Here is an 11,080-nt window from a genome sequence, read left to right as displayed (position 1 = left end):
GTAAGAAGGGGAAAATTGGACATGACTGGCACTTAAACAAACCCAACAGGTGCAGACTGTAAATTGGCAAAGTGACATCATCAATAGAAAATCAGACTGCAGAAATCGAGAAACTTGGCATAGCCCTTCTCTTTCCAGTCCACTTGACCTGGTGCTAACCACACAACTGCCGTAAGCCTTAATTTTCTCATGGAGATGGAAACGGGTTATTGGGAAATTCAAATCAGATAATTTATGTGAAAATATGTTATAATCTCTGAGATGTAAAGCGTGACCACCAGAGTTTAAAAAGAATAGAAGCAAGAAAACAAGCTGAGTCTCCAACTTGCCGGGGAAGTGAACACACTCCAGGAAAGAAATTCACTCAATGGTGAGTAGAAAATGTACCACGTTCAAGGCTTTTTTTATTATAACATCCAACATCTTTGACAAATTACAAATAGAACACAGTGGTTGATTAAGTAAGCGGTGCTATGGTGATGGTAAAAGCTATCCACTAATCTTTTCATAAAAGACAAATGGCCAAGTGGGGATTTCTTTTTAACAAAGAATCAAGGGGGCCTTTAGAAACTGAAGAATCAGATTGTAAAGTCGGAAGCATTGGTCTCTGTAACTGTAATCTCCCTTTTTAAAGCTATGTTTTCAAAGTCTTGCTGGTTGGCAGACAAGCAAATCTCAGAGCATATTCATGAAAGAACAGACTGAGGACTTGCAAAGACTTTGGAGACAGGAGACCTGTGTCCTGTTCTGCTCCTGACTGGCAGGGTGATACAATGGTACTTGTTTCCCCTCTCTATGCCTCCATTTTCTCAGCCATAAAATTTTGTCTATAGTTGAGGACTAATTCTAATATCCTTCCCTCTTTAAAAGACTCTAATCCTAAGGAACTTAATCTAATCATGGCCTCAAAGACCACTTTTCTCTTTAGAAAGGTGAAATAACATTGAATATGTTAAAATATGACAACATTGGTATAGCAGTCATCTATAGTCATAATAATCTTGTAACAAATTACCCCAAACTTTGTTGCTTAAAATCAGCACTGATTACCATTTTCACAAATTTGGAAGTAGATTAGACAATTTGGCTGATATTGGCTGGGCTTTATTGAACTTGACTGGATTCACTCACATGCCTGTGGTAAACCTGTGTATAGTTGGGGGATGGCTGGTCTGTGTGGGACTCAGCTGGGACAGGTAGAATGGCTCGGGGTCTTTCTCCAATGCCTGGAGCTTTTCCTCTTCCAGAGGCTAGTGCAGACTTGTCCACGTTTCTCTAAAAGAATGGAAGTACACAAAGCCATTAGGGCCTCGGTTCAGAACTGGCACATCATTGCTTCCAATGAATTATATTGCATGTTTGCATTTACAAAGTAAATCATAAGGTCAATTTATAGGTGTGGATATAGACATCCATTTTTGCTACAAAATCATATGGCAGAGGTGTATGGAAACTGGCAGCAATTAAAAAATGGGGGAAATTTTGGCCATTAGTCAAGACAACCAGATGATTAGATAAGTCTACATGATTCTCTCTGAAATGTTCTCAAATATATTTTTTAAGTTAGATGATTTAAAGCTTCACTCATTAAGGTAGACAATTTAAAACCTCATAGCCAGGTAAATCATAAGCAGTACACAAATATTCATATTTTTTAAATGGAAAATCCTCAGAACAAACACAAGAACAGGGACATTACATTTGTCTAAGAAGTAGCAAGTTTAGATGGTTTACATGTTATCCAACGAACTGTTAGTTTCACAGATGACTCTAAAGATTCTTTGCTTTTTTTCGCAGTTCATAAATGATAATGAAACAAGAGAGTTCCCTGATTCTTCTCGAATTCTAGCGACAGGGGTGTGGCTCGAAACTCCTTGAGGGACTGGGGAGCATGCAGACAGGCAGGTGCAGAGGCTCAGGCAAGCGCTTCGGGCTCCAGCTCCAGCTCCCAGGTAGTGTTTAAGAGTGGGTACCTGCAACTCCAGCATTACAAAGCTCTTTCAGCTTTGCTGGCCACAGACGTCTTGAGTGTTAATCATCTCAATAGACCCTCTGCCTTTTCACAAAAGCAGAGGGCCAGTGTAACAGCTTTCCGTATCCTGAGCTCTTGTCCAGAGTTCCAGAAAAACTGGGTCACACACGGACCCAAAGGATGAATGTCAGGTTTTATTAAGTGGTAGAGGAGGCTTTCAGCGGGATGGATGGGAATCCGGAAATGGGGGATGGAATGGGAAAGTGATCTTCCTCTGGAGTTGGGCCGCCCAGCAACTGGACTCCTCTCTGACCAACCCCAGCCGAATTCCCCTCGGAGTTCAGATGTTCCTCCTCTTCTCCCTTTCTCTGCGCATCATTCTGCCATCTGTCTGGTAGTCTGCTGGCTTTCTGGTCTGCTCTGGAGCTTGGGGTTCAGGGTTTCTGTGGGTGCGGGATAGGGGGCATGGCGGGCCAAAGGGCCATGAAAACAGAAATGCCTATTCTCATTTAGGGCCACGGGATTTCAGGCTTGAGGGTGGGATGTTTGCTGGGGAACTGCCCTCTTCTACCTAGTATTTCCTTGTCTCCTGTCTGTATCAATAACCTAGAATTTTTTTCTAGTGCCATCTTCCTGAAAGCTATGACAGATGCAACCTATTTGGCAGAATGGGAGCTAAGATATTACCATCATGCAGAATTATCCAAACAGAAGCCCTGAAGCTCCCCTTTTCATGTTAGAGTTGAGTGATTAACATGCACTAGAGATGAGGCTCTCACTCCTGCTCCAGCTTTCCAGACCCACCAGCCTCATTTCAGGTGCTCCACAGGCACAAGTGGTCAGTGCACACATAGCATGTCTCTGCCAACACCGAAAGTCCTGATGGAAGAGGTGACTTCGAGAATGTCCACAGATATCCAGAGAGGGATGGTCCGGGGGAACACAGGCCAACTCCAGGACATAGATGAAGAACTAGGTGCCTGGAAAAAGGAGATTGTTATCCAGTATGAACAGCTTGACTCATGTAACGCATTGCTAGTTATCCTGGCTACTAATTTACTTAGTGACTTTGGGAAATTTATTTCATTTTTATTATTCAGGGAAAAAAGAGATTAGAATAGATCAGGGCGTCTCAAATTCTCATGTGCACATGAATTACTTGGAGATCACGTTACAATGCAAATTTTGATGTAGCAGGTAGAAGTGAGGCCTAAGATGTTGCATTTCTAATCTATTCTCATGTGGTGCCTGTGATGCTGATGTTCCTGGTGTATGGACTACGATACTCCTCGAGTAGCAAAGGGTTAGGTCAGAGAGTCATGGAATATTGGCTTAAAAAAAGCCCTTAGGAATTCCCTATCCAGTCCTGTCTCTAAAGTCCTATTCAGCTCCTAGAATCCTTGAGGTTTGGGGGAAAAAAAGGCCCATTCACATTCCTCAGGGGGCTTTGGTGCTCATAGCTCTGTAAGAATTTAATGGCCATTTGAATTGTTCTATAAAACAACAAATATGACTTCAGAATAACTCCACAGTTTCCTTATAAGGAAAGGCTTAATTCTTGCCTAATGGCCTGCAGTTAAGTGAAGAGATCTTTTAGCTCCTGTTTTCAACTCAGTAGAGGCAGGATGATCTTTACATCTGCTTTAATTGACCTCCTCAAGCCACTCTCATCAAGTGTTAATTCTGTGTAGCAAAACATGGCTGGTCCTAATAACTGCTGTTACTTAAAGCAGGAAAAAAGAATATCAGAGGGGCATCAGAGAATCATACACTGAGTTGACAAACTTTCTAGCTTTTTTCATGTGGGTGCGTATGGTGGCTGTGGAAAAATACTACCTATTACCACAAATATGCTATACTATATATATAGTTTATATATATAGCTATATTACAATATATTGCTTTCTTGCACACCTCCATGAAGCTGCACAGTGTGCTCTGAAGTTCACAGATTCTTAGTCTTGAATACAAGACCTGCTACTTTCTTATGAACCAGGCAATGAGTGCATTTAGTGAGCTGTACCACCAGACGCGGTGCTGCCCTCTACAATTGGAGTCATTCAGTTTGTCCTAAATGGGTGGGCATGTTTTCTACATTTGCAATTTGAATTTCAAGACTGGGAATACTAGAGCTGAGGAAGCCAGAGTATAAAAGGAAAGAATAAAAGGGCAAAGGACTAAAACCAACAGAGAGAGGCAATTACAAGGTGTATAAATGTACACTGTGCAGAGGTAAGGATTTATTACACTGCACGTGCACGTGTGTGTGTGTGTGTGTGTGTGTGTGTGTGTGTTGCATGAAAGGTAAGGGAAAAAAGCTAACATTTGTTAGGCGGAATTCGATAAGTGCAGTTGCAAAGAATAAAGGGAGCTTTCAGAAAGCAGGCAGCTGCAGTGGAGCCTGAAGCCATGGTACTTGATACTGCAATATACTCTCAATGATTCTAGGCAGCTTTAGAGAACAGCAGGGAGGCATTCAGGGTGGAAGACAATGGCAAATGTCAAGAATGAAAGAAAGAATCTAGAGTTTAAAAGACTGTTGAGTGACAAGAAGGCCAGATCAAAGAAAAAATTTATCAAGTATTTATTATTATAATGCTAATAGAAATCAATAATCATAAAGAGAAACCATAGCAAAAAAAAAAAATAAGCCAATGACTCAATCTTAAAAACAAATCCCCTCAACAAAAAGACAGTAGATGAAGGAATTGGTGGAAGATACAAACATTCACCTTTTCATCCATTCTGATTTTTCATTTTATATTTTGTTACTCAAGTCATCAATGGAAAGAAAGTGTCTTAAACTAATTTGAATTTCTTTGTTTTGAAAATTATATAGTGGAAAGATTTTTAGAGAAGCACAAGATGGGGCTGGTGTATAATTCACTGCAAATTGAGCCACAGAGACCATGTCTAAGCAAGAAATTTTGATCCACAGGAAATATTTTGGGAGAGGCAACATTCTGAAAACATATCACCTGGGTCCTCTGGGCTTGTTTTCAACTTCCTTCTCACTTCCATGCTGTGCCCCACACAGGTGTGCATATGCAAAGCTCTCTCATGGCAGATTGGGAGGTCAGGCTTGAAGGAAAAACCCTGTGTTTGGAAACTTGCTTGGGCTTGCTAAGGACCAGGGTGGTTCAGAAGCCCAGGGAGAAATGTTGAAATCAGTCATTGCAAAATCACTTTTGCAATAAGTAATGAATAAAGACTGAAGAAAAATCTCTTTCCTCCCCAAAGTAAAAACCTACCACTTAACTTGTCTAAACAGCTTGTCATAATAGAAGCTTAAAGGCAACATGAAGTGCTTCCCACAGCCAAGGCCAGAACCTCCAGCCATCATTGATTGATTGGTTCATTCAGTAAATATCTGTCAAGAAACAGTATATGGCAAGCGCAGTCCTGGACATTGCACCAAAGAACAGAAACATGACAACTCCCTTTATAGCTGTCAGACATCAAACCAAGACATCACCTCCTCAGAGAGCTCACTGTCTGACACTTTATCTCCCCTGGCTCCACCTCAGTTATTCTCTATGTTGTGGCTCTGATTATTTATATTATAGTCCTTGATATATCTGAATTCTGTTATACTTAAAAAATCAGGGTCTGTCTCCACCCACTACAATATCACTGCAAAGACCTATTCTGAATTGTTCACTGCTGCATCCCTAGCTTTTAGAACAATGCCCCATATGTAGTAGTAGCTCAAAAAACATGTTTCTTAAGGGAACAAGTGAAGATGATGTAAACCATCTGACAACCCCACTAGACAGAGACAACATCATATACAAAGAGAAAACTTCAAAGCAGTAAGTGAAAGATCTATAAGAAAAATCAACACATTTCTATTAAAGTTAAATTTTAAAAGATGACTTCTAAAAAAGTCCACTGGAGGAAACTCCTAAAATTTTCCATTTGGTTTTGGATTCAAATCAGCATTAAAAAAAAAAAAAATCCCGTAGTAACTCATTCATTTTTTAAAAATGACATCCTGGCAATAACATGTTCTGATCAATACAACATAATAGAGTTCAGAAATTATGCAAAATGCACACAGGAGTCGAACGTATATCAAGGGCAGCACTTGAAATCAGTAATGTTGTATTTAAGAAAAACCTGGTTTGTCTTCTCAAAATAATTTAAAGTTGGATCTTATTATTTATCTCAATATAAATTGCACATTAAATTACTCTTTAATGTAATTAAACATAAAGTTCTAGAAAAGAATCTTGGTAATGTGTAACATAACTTGTAGTGAGAAATGTATAAAACTTTCTAATTGTTTTAGGCTACTCTTGCATCGCTATAAAGAAATACTTGAGACTGGGTAATTTATAAATAAAAGAAGTTTAATTGGTTCACAGTTCTGCAAGCTCTACGGGAAGCATGGTGCTGGCATCTGCTCTGCATCTGGGGAGGCCTCAGGGAGTTTTTACTCATGTCAGAAGGCAAAATAAGAGCAGGCACATTACTTGGTGAGAGCAGGAGCAAGAGAGAACAAGGAGAAGATGCCACACCCTTTTAAACAATCAGATCTTAGGAGAATTCACTCACTGTCACAATGACAGCACCAAGGGAATGGTACTACTCCACACATGTGAAATACGCTTCCATGATCCAATCACCTCCTACCAGGCCCCACCTCCAACACTGGGGATTATCAATCAGCATGAGAATTGGAGGGGATGTCCAAACTATAGCACTAATAAAAAAAAATTATATCTAAAGAACAAAGTCAGAAGAGAGGTGATAACAAGCAAGGGAAATATTCATAATACATATTACAAATACCCTCAATTTGTAAAAAGCTTTTATAAATCAATAAGAAAAAGTGAGCAAGAATTTAAACAAGAAAAAGAATGCAAAGATTTACAATAAATGGACCAATGTTGACTATTATACAGAATTTTAAAATCCAAAATAAAATAGCATTGTGACATAATTTCCTACCTTAAAAATGAAGAACATATTTTAAGTATATTTTTTACACCATGTTGGTAAGATAGTGATAAAAATATATTCAAACATTAAAGGTAAAAATAAATTGCTCTAATATTTTTGAAGGGTGATTTGGCAATGTCTTCGAAAATTAAAGCATGTACCCTTAGTCCCACCAAATTGCTCTAGATTTTTTTAGATATACTTTCATGTATACAAAAGCGTGACAATGGAGAAAGAGAAGGAGAATGAGAGAACAAGAGAGTGAAAAAAATAGGAAGAGAAGTGGAAGGAGAAGGAGAAGGAGGAGAAGGAGAAGCAGCAGCTGCCAGGTGCTCACTTACAGAGCTGTTTATCCAGATAATGGAATAAACGGCAACAAAGAAAAGAAGTAGATTTGGGTTGATTTAGAAAAGTCTTTAAAATACCAGCAAAAGACAAAGAGGAGTAGTGTGATATTAAAACAAACAAATATAAGAAAATAAAATGCCCATATACTCTGGAAGAAAGTACAAGAAATTGTGCCCAGTATGAAACAATTGTCTCTGAGCTGGAAACTTACCCTTTCATGCTCTGCTTTGATGCTGGAGTTGGAACTCCACAAACCATGTTTCTCCTTGGCCATGTGACTTCCTGTTAAGGTTTGGTGATAGATCACTGATTATGGATATCTTTTCACTGTCCTAAAAATCCTCTACACTCTGCCTTTCAGAAATAGGCCCTTTCATATTAATGCATAGGTGGTTGGATAATGTAAAGGTATAATGTGTGTAGAGTCTGTAACCTGCTTGGCTCATGGTTAGCAGCAGCAACCACTTTTTCATTCACTGAACAAAGATTTATTAAAGGAAAAAAATGTGGCTCCCATCCTCACATTCTTTGTCTTCTTGCTATGCAGGAAGTAGGTTGAAAGCTGTAATTTGATTATGCTGCCAGGACATAGAGCAAGGCAAATTCACTGTAGCTTTTTATAATTTGTCACACACACACAAACATTGAGGCCCCTGTTGGCATGCAGACAGGAAAGAGTAAACCAGGTAAACAGGAGAAGCCATTTGTCATGGAGTCTGATTCCATTAGTCAAGTGGTTTTCAGTCGGAGATGATTTTGTCCTACTGGAGATTTTAGGCAATGTTTGGAGACGTAAGTGGGGGGATTGCTACTGGCACCTTGTAGGCAAAGGAAAGATGTTGCAAAACATCCTACAACGCACAGGACAGACCCTCACAACCAAGAATTATCTGGCTCAAAGTGTCAATCGTGGCAAGGTAAGGAATGCCTGTGTTCTGAGAACTGAACCACTGTGATTATCGGGGGGCAGGGATGTCTCCAGGAGTCTTGGTGTGAGAGTCATTCTCACCTGCTTAGGCAAGTCCCCCAAACTCCCAGTTTCAATTTCCTCATCTGCAAAATGAGTATAATAGAATCTTCCCACCTCCATAATTGGTCGTGATGTGCAAATCAATCCAAAGATGAAAAGATTTAAGAAGTAGACCAGGTGGACAATTTAAAATGGGTACCTTTCTGTTATTATTACTGGCCTTTTCATAAAATAAAAAATTGCCAGCAAACTTCAAAGATTCTGTTAATTAAAAGAGACTTATCAAAACCAACATTGGTATAATTATGGCACCAGCACCCAATTTTCATCACTAGGAATATGGCTCATTTCGGGGGCTTGCATTATAACATCACAGGTTCAAAAGGGAATGAAAATTAAATGAGTTTCTTAATAGTGCCAACATTCCAAACATTTGATGTAAAAATAAACAAAGAATATATTATGGCTGCACATTATTCATTCTGTTTATAGATACTTCTCCTTTCAATACTGTCCCAGGCACAGGGAGCCAATAATACAAGCCATGCCAAAAATCACAAATTGTGTCTTGCTTGGTACTTGACAAGTTTTCCAAAGTTATCAAGGTTCATTTAATAACCAGCTTGCCAGTAGCTGTTAAGAAGCATGAGGAGATGAGTCAATGGTTTATTTTCTCTTGTGAGTTAGCACCTTGATCGTGGTCCTTAGCTTAGAGAACCATTTCTCTTGTAGCTTTATTCCTTAGGCTGGCTCGCTCGTCTTCTTTCTAACTCCAGCATGTATGGATTATGTATCTATTATGAGTCCAGTGGGTGAAGACCTTGCCTCATCCATATTGTAGCTTTGCAAAAAGTGAGTGTGCAATGTAATCAAGTAAGTTAAGTTCTATTAACATTTCTCAAGGGAATTCTTCTTATGTCTCAGTCTTCCATTGCATCTGCAGAGATTCCTGGTGAACATTTACTGAAGGAAATGAATGTGATCCTCTCATGTTACAATCAGTAAGCTGAAAACTGCTACTTGATCGTGCCATCGGATCATAATGAAAATAAAATTTACCACAGCTTTGTACAATTTCTGAAAAGAGGACCCTATTAGCCTATTCACTACAACACAGCAGCATCAACACAAACCCCACCAGGCAGAGAAGTTCGAGTGATTTCCTAAATCTCATTGTTGTGGGAAGAACAGGGCCTCATGCTAGGGGTCTGTGGCCTCACCAATTGCATAGACTAGGATGGGGGTGAGGAGAAACTAAGGTAAGAGTTGATTAATATATGACTTTCAAAAGCTACATAAGCCAAGAGACAGTATACTTAGTAGAGTTTAGCCATTCTTTGAGACCCTTTCAAAAAATCTGATTAAAATATAAACAGCAAGAGCTTTGATCAACAGAGCCAAGCTTTCCTTCAGTGTTTACCAAGCACTAAGTCCTGCAATCTGGTGAATTCTGGAATTATGGAGATGAATAAAACTCAACCCCTTTACTCAAAGAACTAATGGACTATTTGATGATTCAAGGGTGTCTACAAAACAATGATTTAAGGTGGTTTTTTTTATTCAGGAAGCTGAAAAGATAGCAGACATTAAGACAGAGTGAGGCTATCAAAAACAGACAACCATCTTTCAAAACAAAAAAATTCCTGCTGAGAGACACTGGCAACGAGAAGCTCCCGCGGTAATACAAGAACATTGGTCTGGGCTTCAAGACACCAAAAAAGGACACTGAGGGCACCTAGACTGACGAGAAATTTCCCTTCACTGGTAGCATCTCCATTTGAGAGAGGATTCTGTCTGGCATGGTGAACAAAATGAACAGTCAGAAAACCATTATCATCTGCCCAGACTATCTGCACTACATGTCCAGGTATAATTGTGTTGAGAAGTGCCATGAGAATATGCCTGTTCACCTATTCTCCCACTCAGGGACATCCAGATCGGTGACACTGTCACAGTGGGTGAGTGCCAGCCCCTGAGCAAGACTGTACACTTCAACATGCTCAAGGTCACCAAGGTGTCCAAGAAGCAATTTCAGAAGTTCTGAGTATGTACATCTTCTCATTCACCAAAAGGAAGTACAGTTATTTTCTCATTCACACATACACAAAGATCTAAAGTGGCATCAATGTTTACAGGAGGATACGAATGCATTGGCTGTGTCTGAAAAATATCAGGTATGGCATCCCCAACCAGGAGATATTCAATAAGAGTCTTAAAGGGAAAATGGAACAAGGTGTAGGGCATGACTGGAACATGGGCATATGTTAGTGAACTGCAATGACACAAACTAGGAAGTATGACTCATACTGGGGGTGTCCACAGATAAGCCTGGAGATATTGGCTGGGTCAGAGCTTGAAGAACCATGTGATGGTTCTGGCTGTGATCACAGCCACCCTGGCTGTGGTGTTTATATTTTACAGGATGCATCAGTAGTTCCCAAATTTTGGCATTTCATTCACCAAGAAATTATCCCCAAATGAGTGGGGTGCTCACATAGGGTGTTAATTTTTTTCTATCATCATAACATGGCATTAAGGAACAAATCTCTGTAGCAGAGATTCCCAGTGAAAAATATTTTATATCTCAAGCATCCCTTCCTGGATCAACTTAAAACTACACTTTTCTCTCCTCGACTTTACCTCGGATCACAAGACTTGCTGCGGCCAGTAGTCTGACAAATTGTTGTTCTCTCAGCTTGGAAGATCTTCTTCTTTGGATATCTTCGTTTTCTTGTACACACACTACGTGTGAAGCTCTGCCTCATCTTTGCCATTTCACACTCAGTGGCTGAACTTCCAACGTGTCAGCATTTGCCTCTCTTTGTCTGCGGCCTTTCTCTGGCCAA

General features: G+C 39.7%; 1 pseudogene; it reads left to right on the top strand.

Annotated features, from left to right (window-relative positions):
- The first annotated feature begins 2,827 nt into the window (after positions 1 to 2,827).
- Positions 2,828 to 10,278, top strand: LOC112632498 (annotated as a pseudogene).
- The last annotated feature ends 802 nt before the right edge of the window (positions 10,279 to 11,080 follow it).

Source organism: Theropithecus gelada, chromosome 10 (genome assembly GCF_003255815.1).
Source record: "Theropithecus gelada isolate Dixy chromosome 10, Tgel_1.0, whole genome shotgun sequence".
In the NCBI taxonomy this organism is placed as follows: domain Eukaryota; kingdom Metazoa; phylum Chordata; class Mammalia; order Primates; family Cercopithecidae; genus Theropithecus; species Theropithecus gelada.
Note: the sequence above shows the minus strand (reverse complement) of the source record. Positions and strands in the feature narration are given on the sequence as shown.